The sequence below is a fragment of the Pongo abelii genome, chromosome 3 (genome assembly GCF_028885655.2).
Source record: "Pongo abelii isolate AG06213 chromosome 3, NHGRI_mPonAbe1-v2.0_pri, whole genome shotgun sequence".
In the NCBI taxonomy this organism is placed as follows: Eukaryota; Metazoa; Chordata; class Mammalia; order Primates; family Hominidae; genus Pongo; species Pongo abelii.
In genome coordinates this window covers 67,248,340-67,267,161 of record NC_071988.2, presented here as the reverse complement: position 1 = coordinate 67,267,161, position 18,822 = coordinate 67,248,340, and the positions used below count along the sequence as shown (strand labels likewise).

General features: G+C 36.2%; 1 protein-coding gene across 1 annotated transcript in view; it reads left to right on the top strand.

Annotated features, from left to right (window-relative positions):
• Positions 1-1,030: 1,030 nt before the first annotated feature.
• DCUN1D4 (defective in cullin neddylation 1 domain containing 4) overlaps positions 1,031-18,822 on the top strand; it is a 119,816-nt gene continuing 102,024 nt past the window's right edge. Inside the window, exons 1-3 of the mRNA XM_054554022.2 lie at positions 1,031-1,171; positions 1,366-16,339; positions 17,429-17,570. The gene's annotated coding sequence lies outside the window, so the exon portion shown is untranslated. The remainder of the gene's footprint in view (positions 1,172-1,365; positions 16,340-17,428; positions 17,571-18,822) is intronic.

The following is an 18,822-nucleotide window of genomic DNA, read 5'->3' as shown; positions in this document are numbered from 1 at the left end:
TGTGCAACATAGCCAGACCCTGTCTCCACAAAAGTAAATAAACAAATACACAATCAACGTCTTATGTTAAATACAACAAATCAGAAAACAGACCTTATTTTCATGTTGGAGATTTATCAGAAAAACTGTTCTAGCTAAGATAGTGAGGCAGCATGCCTATTACTTAAGAGAAACAGCATCATAGTGAAGTTCCTTGGAGATCAAATCCTCATTCTAGGAGCCCATTGAGGCTTATAGTGAAAAACTTAATATCCTGTGATTAAATCTAGAAAGAAGCTATCTGTGAAAACGATTTGTAATGTGTGGATTCATCTCACAGAGTTAAACCTTTGTTTTTATTCAGTAGTTTGGAGACACTCTCTTTCAAGAACCTACAAGCATATTTGGAGCCTATTGAGGCCTATATTGAAAAACTGTATATCCCGTGATAAATACAAAAAAGAAGCTATCTGTAAAACTGCTTTGCAATGTGTGGACTCTTCTAACAGAGTTAAACTTTCTTTTGATTTAATAGGTCAGGAACACTCTTTTCATTGAATCTTTGAAGGGACATTTGGGAGCCCTTTCAGGTCTATCATGAAAACTCAAATATCCCATGACAAAAACTAAAAAGAAGCTTTCTGTGAAAACGCTTTTTGATGTGTGGATTCATCTCACAGAGTTAAAACTTTCTTTTGATTTGGCATGTTAGAAACACTCTTTTTTAAGAATCTGTCAAGGGACAATTTGGGAGTCCCTTGAGGCCTATAGTGAAAAACAGAATATTCCCCCCCAAAAAAACTAAAAAGAAGCTATCTGTGGAAACACTTGAAGTTGTGTGGATGCATCTCACAGATTTAAATTTTTCTTTTGATTCAGCAGGTTGGAAACACTCCTTTTGTAGCATCTACATAGAAACATTTGAAAGCCCCTTGAGGGTTATAGTGAAATACTGAATATCCTGTGATAAAAAATAGAAAGAAGTTATCTGTGAAAATCATCTGTGATGGTTGAATTCATCTCACTGAATTAAACCTCTTTTTTCTTTCAGCAGGTTGGAAACACTATTATTGTAGAAGGATACTTGGGAGACGATTTAAGTCTATAGTTAAAAACCCAATATCCTGTGATAAAAACTAAAAAGAAGCTATCTGTGAAAACGCTTTTTGATGTGTGGATTTATCTCATGGAGGTAAACCTTTCTTTTGATTCATTAGGTTGGAAATACTCTTTTTGTAAAATTTGTGTAGAGACACTTGGGAGCCTATTGTGAGGGCTGTAGTAAAAAACTCAATATCCCATGATAAAAACTAGCAGCTATCTGTGAAAATAATTTGTGATGTGTGGATTCATCTACTAAGCTAAATCTTTCTGTTGATTCAGTAGGTTGGAAACACTATTTTTGTAGTATCTGTGAAGGGACATTTGGGAGCCCATTGGAAGCATATAGATAAAAACTGAACATTCTGCAATAAAAACTAAAAAGAAGCTAATTGGAAAAATGCTTTGAAATGTGTGGATTCATCTTATGGAGGTAAACTTTCGACTCATCAGGTAGGAAACACTCTCTTTGGAGAATCTACAAAGAGCATTTATTAACCTATAGTGAAAAACAGAATATCTCACGATAAAAACTAGAAGGAAGCTATCTGAAAATGCTTTGTGATGTGTGGTTTCATCTCAAAGATGTAAACCTTTCTTTTAATTCAGTAGGATGAAAACATTCTTTGTGTAGAATCTGTGAAAGGACATTTGGAAGCCCATTGAGGCCTGTACTGAAAAAAGATTCCTAGACATAAAAACTTAAAGAAAGCAATCTGTGAAAATTCTTTGCAGTGCGTGGATCCATCTCATAAAGGTAATCCTTTCTTTTGATTCAGCAGGTTGTCAACACTCTACTTGCAGCATCTGTGCAGAGACATTTGGGACTCCACTGAGGTCTATAGTTAAAAACTTAGTATCCCACAATAAAAGCTAGAATGAAGCAATCTGTGAAAAAGCATTGTGAGATATGAATTTACTTCACAGAGTTAAAACTTTCTGTTGATTTAGCAGGATGGAAACACTCTCTTTGGAGAATCCATTGAGGCTTATAATGAGAAAAAGAATATCCCATGATAAAAACTAGAAGAAAGCTATCTGTGAAAAAAACTTTGCAATGTGTCGATTCATCACACAATGATCAACTTTTTTTTTGATTTAGTAGATTGGAAACAGCTTTTGTAGAATCTGTGAAGGGACATTTTGGTGCTCCTTGAGGCCTATAGTGAAAAATTGAATATCCTGAAATAAAAACCAGGAAGAGTATATCTGTGAAAATGCTTTGCAAGGTGTGGATTCATCTCACAGAGGTAAAACTTTCTTTTGATTCAGCAAGTTTGTAACACTCTTTTTGTAGAATCTGCGATGGGACATTTTGGAGCCCATTGAGGACTATAGTGAAAAACCTGAATTTTTTTTAAAAAAAACTAAAAACAAACTGCCTTTGGAAATACATTGTGATGTATGGATTCATCTCACAGAGTTAACTCTTTCTTTTGATTCACCAGGATGGCAACACTCTTTTCATAGAATCTTTGAAGGGACATTTGAGAACCCCTTGATGCCTAGAGTAAAAAACCTAGCATTTTGCAATAAAAACTCAAAAGTAGCTAACTGTGAAAATCCTTTGCAATGTATGAATAAATCAAACAGGGTTAAATCTTCTTTTCATTCTGCAAGTTGAAAAAAGCCTTTTTGTACAGTCTGCAAAAATCATTTGGGAGCCCATTGAGGCCTGCAGAGAAAAAGGAATATCCTGCAATAAAAACTATAAAGAAGCTACCTATGAAGTTGCAGTTCGGTGTGTGGATTTATCTCAGAGAGTTAAACTATTCTTTTGATTCAGCAGGTTGGAAACACTCTTTTTGTAGAATCTGTGCAAGGACATTTGGGAGCCCATTGAGGCCTATAGTGGAAAAATGAATATCCTGCAATAAAAACTAAAAAGAAGCAATCTGTGGAAATACCTTGTGATATGTGGATCCATCTCACAGAATTAAACTTTTCTTTTGATTTGACAGATTGTAAACACGCGTGTGGAATCTTCAAAAGGAAATTTGGGAGCCCATTGAATCCTGTAGTGAAAAACCAAATATCCCCCATAAAAACTAGAAAGAAGCTGTGTGTGAAAAGGCTTTGAGATGTGTGAATTCATCTCACAGAGTTAAACCTTTCTTTGGATTCAGCACGTTGGAAATGTTCTTTTTGTAGAATCTGCAAGGGGACCTTTTTGGAGCTTATTGAAGCCTATAGTAAAAATCCAAACATCCAGCGATAAAACTAGAAAGAAGCTATCTGTGAAAACTCTTTGTGATGAGTGGATTTATCTCACAGAGTTAAATTTTCTGTTGATTCAACAGGTTGGAAACACTCTTTTTGTCAAATATGTGAATGGACATTTTGGAGCCCATAGAGGCCTATAGCCAAAACCAAAATATCCTGTGATAAAAACTAGAAAGAAGCTATCTGTAAAAACGCTTTGATAAGTATGGACAAATCAAAGAGTTAAACCTTTCATTTGATTTAGCCAGTTGAAATCACACTTTTTATAGAATCTGCGAAGAAACTTTTGGGATCCCATTTAGGTCTAGAGTGAAAAACCTAATATCCCACAATAAATAATAGAAAGAAGCTATCTGTGAAAACGCTTTGCATTGTGTAGATTCTTCTCAGACAGTTAAACCCTTTTTTTGGATTCAGCAGGTTTGAAACACTCTTTTTTAGAATCTGTGAATGGACATTTAGGAGCCCATTGAGGCCTACAGTGAAAAACTGAATATACCATGATAGAGACTAGAAAGAAGGTATCTGTAAAAACACCTTATGATGTGTGGATTCATCTCTGAAACTGAGACTTTTTTTCTGATTTAACATGTTTGAAACACTCTTTTTGTAGAACCTGTGATGGGACCTTTTGGAGACTATTGAGGCCTAAAGAGAAAAACCAGCTATCCTGTGATAAAAACTAGATGTGTGAAAATGCTTTGCAATGTTTGGATTCAACTCACAGAGTAAAACATTTCCATTGATTCAGCTGGCTGAAAACACTCTTTTTCTTGAATATGCAAAGGGACATTTGGGAGACTATTGATGTTTAGAGTGAAAACTCGAAATCCAGCGATAAAACATAGAAAGAAGCTATCTATGAAAACACTTTGCAATGTGTGTATTTATCTCACAGAATTAAGCCTTTCTTTTGATTCAGCAGGTTGGAAACACTTTCTTTGGAGAATCTATGAAGGACATTTTTGAGCCCATTGAGGCCTATAGTGAAAAACTGAATATCCCATGACAAAAAGTAGAAAGAATCTGTCTGTGAAAATGATTTGTGATGTGTGGATTCATCTGACAGAGTTAAATTTTTATTTTGATTCAGCAGGTTGGAAACACTTTTTGTAGAATCTGCAAAGAAACATTTGGGAGCCCATTGAGGCCTATAGTTAAAAACCAAATATCCTGAGATAAAAACTAGAAATAAGCTGTCTGTGAAAATGGTTTGTGGTGTGTAGCTTCATCTCACAGAGGTAAATCATTATTTTGATTCAGCAGGTTGGAAACTCTCTTTTTGTAGAATCTGTGAAGAGGCATTTGGGAGTCCATTGAGGCCTATAGTGAAAAATAACATATGATTAAAAATACAAAGAATGTACCTGTGAAAATGCTTTGCAAACTGTGCATTCATCTCACAGAGTAAACCTTTCTTTTGTTTCAGCAGTTTGGAAACACTCTTTTTGTAGAATCTGAAAAGAAACATTTGGGGGCCCCTTGAGGCCTATAGTTAAAAACCAAATATCCCATGATAAAAATTAGAAAGATGATATCTGTGAAAATGCATTGCAATGTGTGGATTCATCTCACAGATATAAAGGTTTCTTTTCACTCAGCAGGTTGAATACACTATTTTCGTAGAGCCAGCACACAGATATTTAGGAGCACATAGAGGCCAATAGTGAAAAACAGAATATGCCACAATAAAAACTTAAAGAAGCTGTCTGTGAAAATGCTATGTGATGTGTGGATTCACCTCACAGAGTTAAAACTATCTTTTGACTCATCTGGTTACACTCTTTTTTTAGAATCTACGAAGGGACATTCGAGAGACCACTGAAGCCTGTAGAGAAAAACTGACTATCCCGCAAAAATAAACTAGAAAGAAGCTATCTGAGAAAATGCTTTGCAATGTGTGGATTCGTCTCACAGAGTTAAACCATTCTTTTAATTCGGCAGGTTTGAAACACTCTCATCCAAGAATCTATGAAGGACATTGGGTACCCATTGTGGCCTATAGTGAAAAACCATTTATTTTGTGATAAAAACGTGAAAGAAGCTTTATTTGAAATCACTTTGTGATGTATGGATTCATCTCACAGTGTTAAACTTTTCTTTTGATTCAGCAGCTTAGAAACACTCTTTTTGTAGAATCTATGAAGGGACTTTTGGGAGACCATTGCAGCCTATAGAGAAAAACTGAATATCCTGCAATAAAAACTAGAAAGAAGCCATCTGTGAAAATGCTTAGTGATATGTGGATTCATCTCACTGAGTTAAGCTATTCTTTTGGTTCAGGATGTTGGAAACTTTCTTTGGAGAACCTATGAAGGACATTTGGGAGCCCATTGAGGCCTATAGTGAAAAACTAAATGTCCCCCGATAAAAACTAGAAAGAAGCTGTCTGTGAAATTGCTTTGTGATTCATCTCACAAAGTTATCTGTGTATTCATCTCACAGAGTTAAATCTTTTGATTCAGCCTGTTGGAAACACTGTTTTTGTAGAATATGCGCAGGGACATTTGGGAGCCCATTGAGGCCTATAGTTAAAAACTGAATATCCCATGATAAAAACTTCAAAGAAGCTATCTGTGAAAATGCTTTGCAACGTATGGATTCATGTCACAGAGTTAAAACACTCCTTTGATTCAGCAGGTTGTAAACACTCTTTTCATAGGATCTATGAAGGGACATTTGAGAACACATTGAGGCTTATAGTGAAAATCCAAATATCTGGTGATAAAAACTAGAAAGAAGATATTTGTGAAAAAGCTCTGTGCTTGTAGATTCATCACTCAGAGTTGAATGTTTTCTTGGTTTAGCAGGTTGGAAACACTCTTTTTTCAGAATCTACAAGAAACATTTGGGAGCCCATTGAAGCCTATATTGAAAAACCAAATAGCCCATGATAAAAAATACAATGAAGCTATCTGTGAAAACACTTTGTGATATGTGGATTCATCTCACAGAGTAGAACCTTTCTTTTGATTCAGCAGGTTGGAAACACTGTTTTTGTAACATCTATGAAGGACATTTGAGAGCCCATTGAGGCCTATGGTGAAAACCCGATTATTTTGCAATAAAAACTAGAAAGAAGCATCGGTGAAACTGATTTGTGATGTGTGCATTCATCTCACAGAGGTAAAACTTTCTTTTGATTCAGCAGGTTGGAAACTCTTTTTGTAGGATCTGTGAAGGAACAGTTGGGAGCCCATTGAGTCCTATACTGAAAAACCGAGTATCCCACCATAAAAACTAGAAAGAAGATATCTGTGAAACTGCTTTGCAATGTGTGCATTCATCTCACAGAATTAAAACTTTATTTTGACTCAGCAGGTTGGAATTTCTCTTCTTGTAGAATCTGCAAAGGAACATGTGGGAGTCCATTGAGGCCCACAGTGAAAAATTATCTCCAGATAAAAACTGGAAAGAAACTATCTGTGAAACTGCTTTGCAATGTGTGCATTCATCTCACAGAGTTAAACCTTTCTTTTGATTCAGCAGGTTGGAAACACTCTTTTGTTAATCCGTGAACTGACATTTGGGAGCCCATTGAAGTCTCTGGTGAAAAATTGAATATTCCTTGTAAAATACTAAAAAGAAGCTATCTGTAGAAATGCTTTGTGATGTGTCGATTCATCTCACAGTGTTAAACCTCTTTTTTGAATCAGCAGGTTTAAAGCACTCTTTTTGTAGAATCTGTGAAGAGACATTTTGGAGCCCTTTAACGCCTATAGTGAAAAACTAAACAATATGTGATAAAAACTAGAAATAAGCTATCTGTGAAAATGTTTTATGATGCGTGGCTTCATATCACACATGTAAATGTTTGTTTTGATTAAGCAGGTTGGAAACACTCTTTTTATAAAATCTATGAAGGACATTTCAGAGCCCACCAAGACCTATAGTGAAAAACGGAATATTTTGTGATGAAAACTAGAAAGAAGCTATCTGTGAAAATGCGTTATGATGTGTGGACTCATCTCACAGGGTTAAACCCATCTTTTGATTCAGCAGGTTGGAAACACTCTTTTTGTAGAATCTTCATAGAGACATTTAGGAGCCTACTGGGTGCTATAGTAAAAATCCAAATATCTCGTGATAAAAATTTAAAGAAGCTAACTGTGAAAATGCATTGCAATCTTTGGATTCATCTCATAGTGTAAAACCATTCCTTTTATTATGGAGGTTGGAAACACTCTCTTTGTAAATCTGTGAAGGATATTTTGGAGCCTATTGAGGCCTATAGTGAAAAACAGAATATTTCATAATAAAACCTACAATGAAGCTATCTGCGAAAACACTCTGTGATGTGTGGATTCATCTCACAAAGTTAAACCTTTCTTATTATTCAGCATGTTGGAAACACTCTTTTGTTAGAATCTTCAAAGGGATTCTTTGGGATTTGGGAGCCCACTGAGGCCTCTGATGAAAAACAGAATATTTTCCCCAAAATGCTAAACAGAAGCTATCTGTGGAAACGCTTTGTGATGTGTGCATTCATCTCACAGTGTTAAACCATTCTTTTGGATCAGCAGGTTGAAAGCACTCTTTTTGTAGAGTCTGTGAAGAGACATTTTGGAGCCCATTGTATCCTATAGTGAAAAAATGAAGAACATGCAATAAAAACTAGAAAGAAGCAATCTGTGAAAATGTTTTGTGATGTGTGGATTCATCTCACATAAGTAAACATTTCTTTTAATTCTGTAGGTTGGAAACGTTCTTTTCATAGAATCTGTGAAGGGACATTTGGGAGCCCATAGAGGCCTATAATGAAAAACAGAATATCCTGTGATAAAAACTAGAAGGAAGCTATATGTGAAAATGTTGTGTGATGGGTGGATTCATCTCACAGAGTTAAACCTTTATTTTAACTCAGCAGTTTTGAAGCACTGATTTGTAGAATCTGTGAAGGGACATATGGGAGCCCACTGAGCCTTATAGTGAAAAATCAAATATTCCCAGAAAAAAACTAAGAAGAAGTAATCTGTAAAAATGCTTTGCTATGTGCAGATCTAAGTCAAAGAAGTAAACCTTTCCTGTGATTCAGCAGGTTGGAAACACTGTTTTTGTAGAATCTGTGAAGGGACTTCTGGGAGCTCATTGAGGCCTATAGTGTAAAACCAAATGTTCAACAATACAAAGTAGAAAGAAGCTGTGTGTGAAAATGCTTTGTGATCTGTGGATCCACCTCCGTTCTTTTTATTCAGTTGCTTTGAAACACTCTTTTTGTAGAATATGCAAAGAAACATTTGGGAGCCCCTTGAGGTCTACAGTGTAAAACCAAATATCCTGTAATAAAAACTAGAAAGAAGCTATCTGTGAAAATGCTTTATGATGTGTGTATTCATTTTAAAGAGTTAAACTTTTCTGTTCATTCAGCATATTGAAAAAAGTCTTTGTATAGAATCCACGAAGGGACATTTAGGAGTTCATTAGGGCCTATAATGAAAAACGGAATATCCCGAGATAAAAACTAGAAAGAAGTTATCTAGGTAATGTTTGCAATGTGTGGATTCATCTCACTGAGTTAAAACTTCTTTTGACTCAGCAAGTTTTGAACACTCTATTTGTAGAATATGCAAAGGGACATTTGGGACATAGTTAAAAACTGAATATTCAGCAGATTGGAAACTCTCTTTTTGTAGAATTTGTGAATAGACACTTGGGAGCCCTTTGAGGGCTATAGTGAAAAAAAAATTCCATGAAAAAAACTAAAATGAATCTACAGTGGAAATATTTTGCCATTTGTGGATTTATCTTACAGAGTTAAACCTTTATTTTGATTTGGCAGGTTGGAAACACTTGTATTGTAGGATCTGTGCAGGAATATTTGGGAGCCCATTGCAGCCTACAGTGAAAAATGAATGTCCTGTGATAAAAACTAGAAAGAATCACTCTGTGAAAACAGTTTTCAAAGTGTGAATTCATCTCACAGAGTTAAACCTTTCTTTTGTTTCAGCAAGTTGGAAACACTCTTTTTGTAAAATCTACAAAGGACATTTGGAAACTATTAAGGCCTATCCTGAAAAACTGAATATGCTGTGATGAAAACTAGAAAGAAGCTACCTGTGAAAATGCTTTGTGATGTGTAGATTCATCTCACAGAAGTAACTCTTTCTTTTGATTCAGGAGATTGGAACCACTCTTTTTGTTGAATGTTCAAAGAGACATTTTGAAGCCCATTGAAGCATGTAATGAAAAACCAAATATCCCACAATAACAACTAGAAAGAAGCAATCTGGGAAAATACTCTGTAATGTGTGGATTCATCTCGCAAAGTTAAACCTTTCTTTTGATTCAGCAGTTTGAAAACTTTTTTTTGTAGAATCAGCGAAGGGACATTTGGGATTTCATTGAGGCCAATCGTGAGAAACTAATACACTGCCATAAAAAATAGAAAGAAGCTATGTGTTAAAAAGTTCTGCAATGTATAGATTCATCTCCCAGTGGTAAATCTTTCTATTGATTCAGTAGGTTGGAAACACTATTTCTGTAGGATCTGCCAAGGGACATTTTGTAGCCCCTTGAAGCTAATAGTGAAAAATCGAATATCTCATGATAAAAACTAAAAAGAAGTTATCTGTGAAAATGGTTTGTGATGTGTGGATTCATCTCACAGAGTTAAACCTTTATTTTTATTCAATAGGTTGCAAACACTGTTTTTGTACAATCTGCAAAGGGACATCTGGGAGCCCCTTGATGCCTATTGTGAAAAATTGAATATCCTGCAATAAAAACTAGAAAAAGCTATGTGTGAAAATGCTTTGCAATATGTGGATTCAACTCACAGATTTAAACCTTTCTTTTAATTCAGCAGTTTCAAAAGCCTCTCTTTGTAGAATCTGCGAAGAGACATTTGGGAGCCCATGAACACCTATAGTGAAAAACCAAATATCCCTAGATAAAAACTAGAAATAAACTATCTGTGAAAACGCATTACCATGTGTGGATTCATCTCACAAATTTAAATATTTCTTTGATTCAGCAGGTTGGAAACACTTTTTTTTTTTTTTTTTTTTTTTTTAGAATCTGCAAAAGGACATTTCGGAGCCCATTGAGGTCTATAGTAAAAAACCAAATATCCTGTAATAAAAACTAGAAAGAAGCTGTCTGTGGAAATGCTTTGTGATGTGTGGGTTCATCTCACAGAGTTAAACCATTCTTATGATTTAGTAGGCTGAAAACACTCTTTTTGTAGAATCTGTGAAAAAACGTTTGGGAGATCATTGAGACCTGTAGTGAAAAACTGACTATTCCACCATAAAAACTAGAAGGAAGCTATCTGTGAAATCACTTTGCAATGTGTGGATTCATCTTACAGAGTTAAACCTTTGTTTTGACTCAGCAGGTTGAAAACACTTGTTTTGTAAAATCTGCGAAGGGACATTTAGAAGCCCATTGAGGTCTACTGTGAAAAACTGAATATACCTAGATGAAAACTAGACAGAAGCTGTGAAAATGCTTTGTGCTGTGTAAGTTCACCTCACAGAGTTAAACCTTTCTTTTGATTCAGGAGGTTAGAAAACTCTTTTTGTAGAATCCACAAAGGGACATTTCGGATCCTATTGAAGACAATAGAGAAAAATGGATTATCCCAGGATAAAAACTAGAAAGAAGTTATCTGTGAAAATGTTTTGTGAAGTTTGGATTCATCTCAGAGAATTAAACTGTTCTTTTGATTCAGCAGGTTAGAAACACCCCTTTTGGTGAATCTACAAAGGACATTTGGGAGCTCATTAAGGCCTATAGAGAAAAACAGAATATACTGAGATAAAAACTAGAAAGAAGCTGTCTGTGAAATCACTTTATGATGTGTGGATATATCTCACAGAGTTAAACCTTTCTTTTGATTTAGCAGTTTGGAAACACTCTTTTTGTAGAATCTATGAAGGGAGATTTTGGAGACCATTGAGACCTATAGAGAAAAATGAAATGTCTCGCGATAAAAACTAAAAAGAAGATATCTGTGGAAGTTTTGCAATGTGTGGATTAATCTCACAGTGTGAAGCCCATCTTTTGATTCAGCAGGTTGGAAACACTCTTTTTTTTAATAATCTGCAAAGGGACTTTTGGGAGCCCCTTGAGGCCTATAGTGAAAAACTGAATATCCTGCAATGAAAACTAGAAGGAATCAATGTGTGAAAACACTTTCTGGTGTGTGGATTCATCTCAAAGAGATAAACTTTTTTTTGATTCAGCAGGTTGGAAACAGTTTTCTTGTAGAAACTGAAAAGTTATATTTGGGAGCACATTGTGGCCTACAGTGAAAAACCAAATATCTCGTGATAAACACTAAGAAGAAACTATCTTTGAAAATCCTTTGTCGTGTGTGGATTCACCACATAGAATTAAACCTTTTCTTTGATACAGCAGGTTGAAAACACTCTTTTTGTGGAAACTGCAAAGGGACATTTTGGAGGCCATTGAGGCCTATAGTGAACAACCAAATAGCCCATGATAAAAACGAGAAAGAAGATATCTGTGAAAATGCTTTGGAATATGGGGATTCATCTCACAGAGTTAAACTTTTCTATTGATTCAGCATGCTGAAAACACTCTGTTTGTAGAATCTGTGAAGGGAAATTTAGGAGCCCATTTTGGCCTATAGTGAAAAACTGAATATTCTGCAATGAAAACTAGAAAGAAATTATCTCTGAAAATGCTTTGTGATGTGTGGATAAATCAGAGTTAAACCTTTCTTTATGTGAAGCAGGTTGGAAACAGCCTTGTTGTAGAGTCTGTCAAGGGACATTTGGGAGCACATTGAGGACAATAGTAAAAAACCAAATATCCCACGATAGAAAATAGAAAGCAGCTATCTGTGAAAATGCATAGCAACATGTGGATTCATGTCACAGAGTTAAATATTTATTTTGATTCAGCAGGTTGGAAACACTCTCTTTGTAGCATCTATGAAGGATATTGGGGACCCTATTGAGGCCTATAGTGAAAACTTGATAACCCGTGATTAAAACTAGAAAGAAGCTATCTGAGAAAACACTTTGCAATGTCTAAATTTATCTTACAGAGTTAAACTTTTCTTTTCACTCAGCAGTTTGGAAACACTCTTTTTGTAGAATCTGTGAAGGGACATTTAGTAGCCCATTCAGGCCTATAGTGAAAAACTAAATATCCCGCAATAAAAACTAGAAAGAAGCTACCTGAGAAAATGCTTTCTGATATGTGGATTCATCTGAAACTTAAACATTTCTTTTGATTCAGTAAGCAGTCTTTTTGTAGAAACTGTGAAGGGACATTTGGGAGGACATTGAGGCCTATAGTGAAAAACTGATTATACCACAAGAAAGACTAAGAAGCTATCTGTGAAAACTCTTTGTCATGTGTGGATTCATCTCACAGAGTTAAACCATTCTTTTGATTTGGCACGTTGAAAACACTCTTTTTGTAGAATTGGTGAAGGGATATTTGGGAACCCTTTGAGGCCTATAGTGAAAAAGCAAATATGCTGTGATAAAAACTAGAAAGAAGCTATCTGTGAAAATGTTTTGCAATATGTGGATTCACCTCACAGAGCCAAGCCTTTCTTTTAATTCAGCAGGATAGAAACACTCTTTTTCTAGACTCTACAAGGGGACATTCAGGATCCCATTGAAGCCCATAGGGAAAAACTGAATATCCCATGATAGAAACTAGAAAGAAGCTATCTGTGAAAAGGCTTTGCCATGTGTGTATTCATCCCACAGATTTAAACTGTTCTTTTGTTCAGGAGGTTAAAAACACTTTCTTTGGAGAATCTACAAAGGATATTTGGAAGCCCATTGAAGCCTATAGTGAAAAACTGAATATCCTGCAATGAAAACTAGAAAGAATCAATGTGTGAAAATACTTTCTGATGTGTGAATTCATCTGAAAGAGCTACACTTTTTTTTGATTCAGCAGGTTGGATACAGTTTTCTTGTAGAACCTGCAAAGTGACATTTGGGAGCACACTGAGACCTATAGTAAAAACAAAGTATCCCATGATAAAAACTAGAAAGAAGCTATCTTTGAAAACCCTTTGTCGTGTGTGGATTCATCTCACAGAATTAAATCTTTCTTTTGTTTCAGCAGTTTGGAAACACTCTTTTTGTAGAATCTGCAAAGGGACATTTGGGACCACATTGAGGCCTATAGTTAAAAACTGAATATCTCATGCTATTCAGAAGATATCTGTGAAAACGCTTTGCAATGTGTGGATTCATCACACAGAGTTAAACCTTTTTCTGATTCAGCAGGTTGGAAACACTTTTTTTGCAGAATCTGCAAGAAACATTTAGGAGCCCTTTGAAGCTTATAGCAAAAAACACAATATCCCACGATAAAAATGAGAAAGAAGTTATCTGTGAAAATGTTTTGTGATGTGTGGCTTCATCTCACAGAGTTAAACCATTCTTTTGTCTCAGGAGGTTGAAAATACTTTCTTTGGAAAATATACAAAGGACATTTAGAAACCCATTGAGGCTTATACTGAAAAACAAAATATCCCATGATAAAATCTTGAAAGAACTTTCTATGAAAGCCATTTGCAATGTGTGGTTTCAAATCAGAGAGCTAAACTTTTCTTTTGATTCATCAGGTTAGAAACACTCTTTTTGTAGAATCTACAAATGGATATTCGAGAGCCCATTGAAGCCTATAGAGAAAAACTGAATATCCCACAATAAAAACTAGAATGAAGCTATCTGTAAAAATTATTTGTGATGTGTGTATTCATATCACAGAGTTAAACCATTCTTTTGATTCAGCAGGTTGGAACACTCTCTTTGGAGAATCTATGAAGGACATTTTGGAGGACATTTGGGAGCCCATTGAGGCCTATAGTAAAAAAACAAATATCTTGTGATAAAAACTAGAAGGAAGCTTTCTCTGAAATTGCTTTGTGATATGTGGATTCTTCTCACAGAGTTAAACATTACTTTTGTTTCTGCAGTTCAGAAACACTCTTTTTGTACAATCTGTGAAGGGACATTTGGGATCACATTGAGGCCTATAGTTAAAAACTGAATATCCCGTAATGAAACTAGAAAGAAGATATCAGTGAAAACGTTTTGCAATGTGTGGATTCATCACACAGAGTTAAATTACTTTTTGCTTCAGCAGGTTGAAAACACTCTTTTTGCAGAATCTAGAAGAAACATTTAGGTGCCCTTTGAAGCCTATAATGAAAAACCCAATATCCCACGTTAAAAACTAGAAAGAAGCTATCTGTGAAAACGCTTTGTGATGTATGGACTTTTCTCACAGAGTTAAACCTTTCTTTTGATTCAGCAGGTCAGAAACACTCTTTTTGCAGAATCTGCATAGGTACATTTGAGAGCCGATTGAGGTCTATGGTGAAAAACCGAGTATCTCCAGATAAAAACTAGAGAGAATCTATCTGTGAAACTGCTTTCTGATGTGTGAATGTGACACAGCAAAAATGCTTTGTGATTTGTGGATTCATCTAGCCCATTGAGTCATATAGGGAAAAACCATTTTTCCCATGTTAAAAATGTGAAGGAAGCTGTCTTTGAAATTGCTTTGCAATGTGTGGATTCCCCTCACAAAATTAAACCTTTCTTTTGATTCAGCAGATTAGAAACACTCTTTTTGTAGCATTCATGAGGGGACATTGGGGAAAACTGAATATCCCATGATAAAAACAAGAAAGAAGCTATCTGTGAAAATGTTTTGTGATGTGTGGATTCTTCTCACAGATTTAAATCATTCTTTTGATTCAGCAGGTTGGAGACACTCTTTTTGGTGAATCTATGATGCACATTTGGGAGTCCATTGAGGTCTTTAGTGAAAATCTGAATATAATGTGATAAAAACTAGACAGAAGCTATATGTGAAAACGCTTTGTGATGTGTGGATTCATCACACATAGTTAAACCTGTTTGTGATTCAGCAGGTTGGAAACACTCTTTTTGCAGAATCTACAAGAAACATTTTGGAGTCCATTGAAACGTATAGTGAGAAATTGAATATCCCGTGATAAAAACTAGAAAGAAACTCTCTGTGAAAATGCTTTGTTGTATGTGGATTCCTCCCACAGATTTTAACCTTTCTTTACACTCTTTTTTTTTTTAGCATTTACAAAGGACATTTCACAGCCCACTGTGACTTATATTAAAAAAGCTAATGTTACATGATAAAAACTAGAAAGAATCTATCTGTGAAAATTTGTTGTGATGTGTGGATTCATCTCAAAGAGTTAAACCTTTATTTTGATTCAGCATGTTGGAAACACTATTTATGTAGGATCTCAGAGTGATATCTGGGAGGCCACCAAGGTCTACAATGAAAAAACAGATATTTGCCAAAAAAAAAAAAAACACCTAGAAAGAAGCTATCTATGAAAATGCTTTGCAATGTGTGGATTCATCTCACAGAGGAAAATCTTTCTTTTGATTCCACAGGTTGGAAACACCCTTTTTGTAGAATGTGCGCAAGGAAATTTCAGAGCCCATTGTGGCCTAGAGTGAAAAACCAATATCCTGTGATAAAAACTAGAAATAATTTATCTGTGAAAACCCTTTGTGATGTGTGGATTCATCTCTTAGAGTTAAACCTTCCTTTTGATTCAGCATGTTGGAAACATTCTTTTTCCAGAATCTGTGCAGGGACATTTCAGAGCCCTTTGAGGGCTATAGTGAAAAAGCTATATCCCATGATAAAAACTGTATCTGTGAGAATGCTTTGCGATGTGTGGATTCATCTCACAGAGTTAAACCTTTCTTTTGTTTCAGCAGGTTGGACACACTTTTTTGTAGAATCTGCGAAGGGACTTTTGGGAACTCTTTGATGCCTATAGTGAAAAACCAAATATCTTCTGGTAAAACGTAGATAAAAGCTATCTGTAGAAACACTGAGGTTTAGATGCATCTCAAAGAGCTAAACCTTTCTTGTGATTCATCAGGTTGGAAACACTCATTTTTTAGAATCTGAGAAGGGAGATTTGGGAGCCTTTTGAGGCCTATAGTGAAAAACTGAATATCCCGTGACAAAAACTAGAAAGAAGCTATCTGTGAATACACTTTCTAACGTGTGGATTCATCTCACAGAGGTAAACCTTTTTTTTTATTCAAATAGTTTGAAACACTCTTTGTAGAATCTGCAAAGGGACGTTTGAGAGCCAGAATATTCCACAATGAAAACTAGAAAGTAGCTACCTGTGAAAACTCTTCACTATGTGTCAATTTATTTTGTTGGAAATAACACTCGAAATCCTAAGGAGATTGAAAACTCAAACAAAATATTCTTAGCAAAGCAATTTTATTTTTGTGCAGATTTCCCTTGGCCAGTCGCCATGGATCACACCTGAACATTAAAGAATAAAGGATTGATCAGGCATTTGAAGAGAAACCTCATCATATCCCACAACTTTCCCTTTCTTTATTTTTATATAACTCTTTCTCTTCAAATCTTTTTAGCATAATTTGGTTCCATTGTTCTACTTGATTTTCTAGAAGGAAAAGGTCATTTGAATGAGGGGAGGAGGATCGTAAGAGGTTTTCATGATAGCTTTTTTAATAAATCTTTGTATTAATCCTCAAACACAAGGTATAATACAGCATCCTACAAGAATAAGCAACCCTATTCCGATGGCCAGAAAGATGAGGATTGAGGACACAAGTCTCTTCCATCTACTGAATCAACTTCCCATTAAATTTGGGAAGGGATTGTTTAGTCCAGAATTTTTGGCTAGCTCATTTGATAAGTCAGTAAGACCTTGCAATGCTTTAGTTATGGTCCCACCAGGAGCAGTATTATTAGGGATATAAGTACAGCATTGGGTCCCAATCGTCACACAAACTCCACTCTTCTTTGCTAGTATCATGTCTAATGCTATCCTATTTTCCCAGGCCATTTGACTGGTGGGTCCTAATTGTTTAGCTATCCCTTTAATAGCATCTCCAGTATAATTAATAAATCATTGCTGACTGTAGTGAATGTAATTTATCCAATTCACATTTTTATTTACAGTTAACCACCAGAAGAACATAGATTCAAATCTGGCTGTTATTTGATTTGGGGCTCTAAATTCATTTGGCACTCCTCTTGGGACCCCAATGGCATCTATATAAACATGAGAATCAAAGGACCCATGGGGGGCTTCTTTTGTTTGACGATGTTTGGTTCCTATCTTTTCCAGTTGATGAAATGTCAGAGTGAAAGAAATGGCCAATTGAATTATAGCACAAATTTTGCTCCAGTTACTTGGCAGAGTGACAAGTATTGGTCCACTACAATACCACCACATATTCGCTCGAGGATGGCTAAGGGCTGACTGATAGGTAAGCTCTTGGAAGAGCTTAAGCTCACTACATCCCATTAAGGTTCCTAGGAATGCCAAGTTTTCTCTGTGTCGTGACAGACACGAAGTAAAATTGGCATTGGGAGATGGACACTGAATGGCCTTTGGGGGTGACCCACAGGGTGTGAAACCTCAAGGAAGAGCAGAGAAAGAGCTTGGCGTGATTTGTTGCCCCAGGCTGAGGGTTTTGGAAGAGAGCTACCATACAGCTCATGCCTGGTCAGCTGGAAGACCATCCAAGTGGAAAGGGGACAATCTGGGCCTCTCATCTACCTTGTGCACAAGTGCAATATTCACTTTTGTTTAAAGTGCAGACAGGATATTTAATATATTCCAGCCAAGCATTTGCATCTTGATATCCTGTCTCTAGAGCTATAGTTTGCCTTAAGTTTTCTACCTCCACAACTGTTGCCTTGGTTGGGTCATTTTGGAGATGGGAGGAAGACGTTGGACTCACTATACTTAGTGAGAACATTCGGTTTCATGTGTCTCCTGGACTCCAGGTCTGAATTCCCTTATTATTATTAACCAGTGGTTTAACTAACCTTAGGGAGAAAATTCCTATAGGGTCCTGTCCTTCAATGTCTGCTCCTAACCCATACCGCTTGAATATAGAGGGTTCTTGGTCCATTGTCTGGGGATTATTTATAATCAGCAACAAGGGGTTACAGTGTAATGGCTTACAATTTGGTGGGGTGGGACCATGGACTAGCTGGAGTTTGTTTTTGTCCCCATAACCTGTTTGAAACAGGAGGCTTGGCTGTCCACCCTTTGTACTTAGTGGTCCATCAAACATCTGCCCAGTCACTACAGGGACCTTTTAAAGCTCCATACTTCTACTTGATTGACTCTTTGCAGTATGGACACAGATAGTTATCAACATGGGATAGCTTCCTTTGAGCTTTTGAGCTTGCCCATCTCCACATGGGATGACTGAACAGGCATCGAACTGAAGCGTTAAAAGATGGCTAGCCTGAGTTACATTGATGACAAGATGACCTTCTGTTGAAAAGGGAAAAAAAAACGAGCAAGTGATTATGAAGCTCCTTTTAGAGTTAGTTTGGTGGGGGTAAGCCCTGGAGTGACAGTCCATGATTCTGGAGGTCGTGGCACCTTTTTGACTCAGGTGTGATGAGTACATCCTCTTTCCGCTGTCTGGACTGCAGTCTTGGTAGTTAGAGTCGCCAGGTAGGGACCTTCCCAGGCTGGTTCAAGTTTCTCTTCCTTCCACC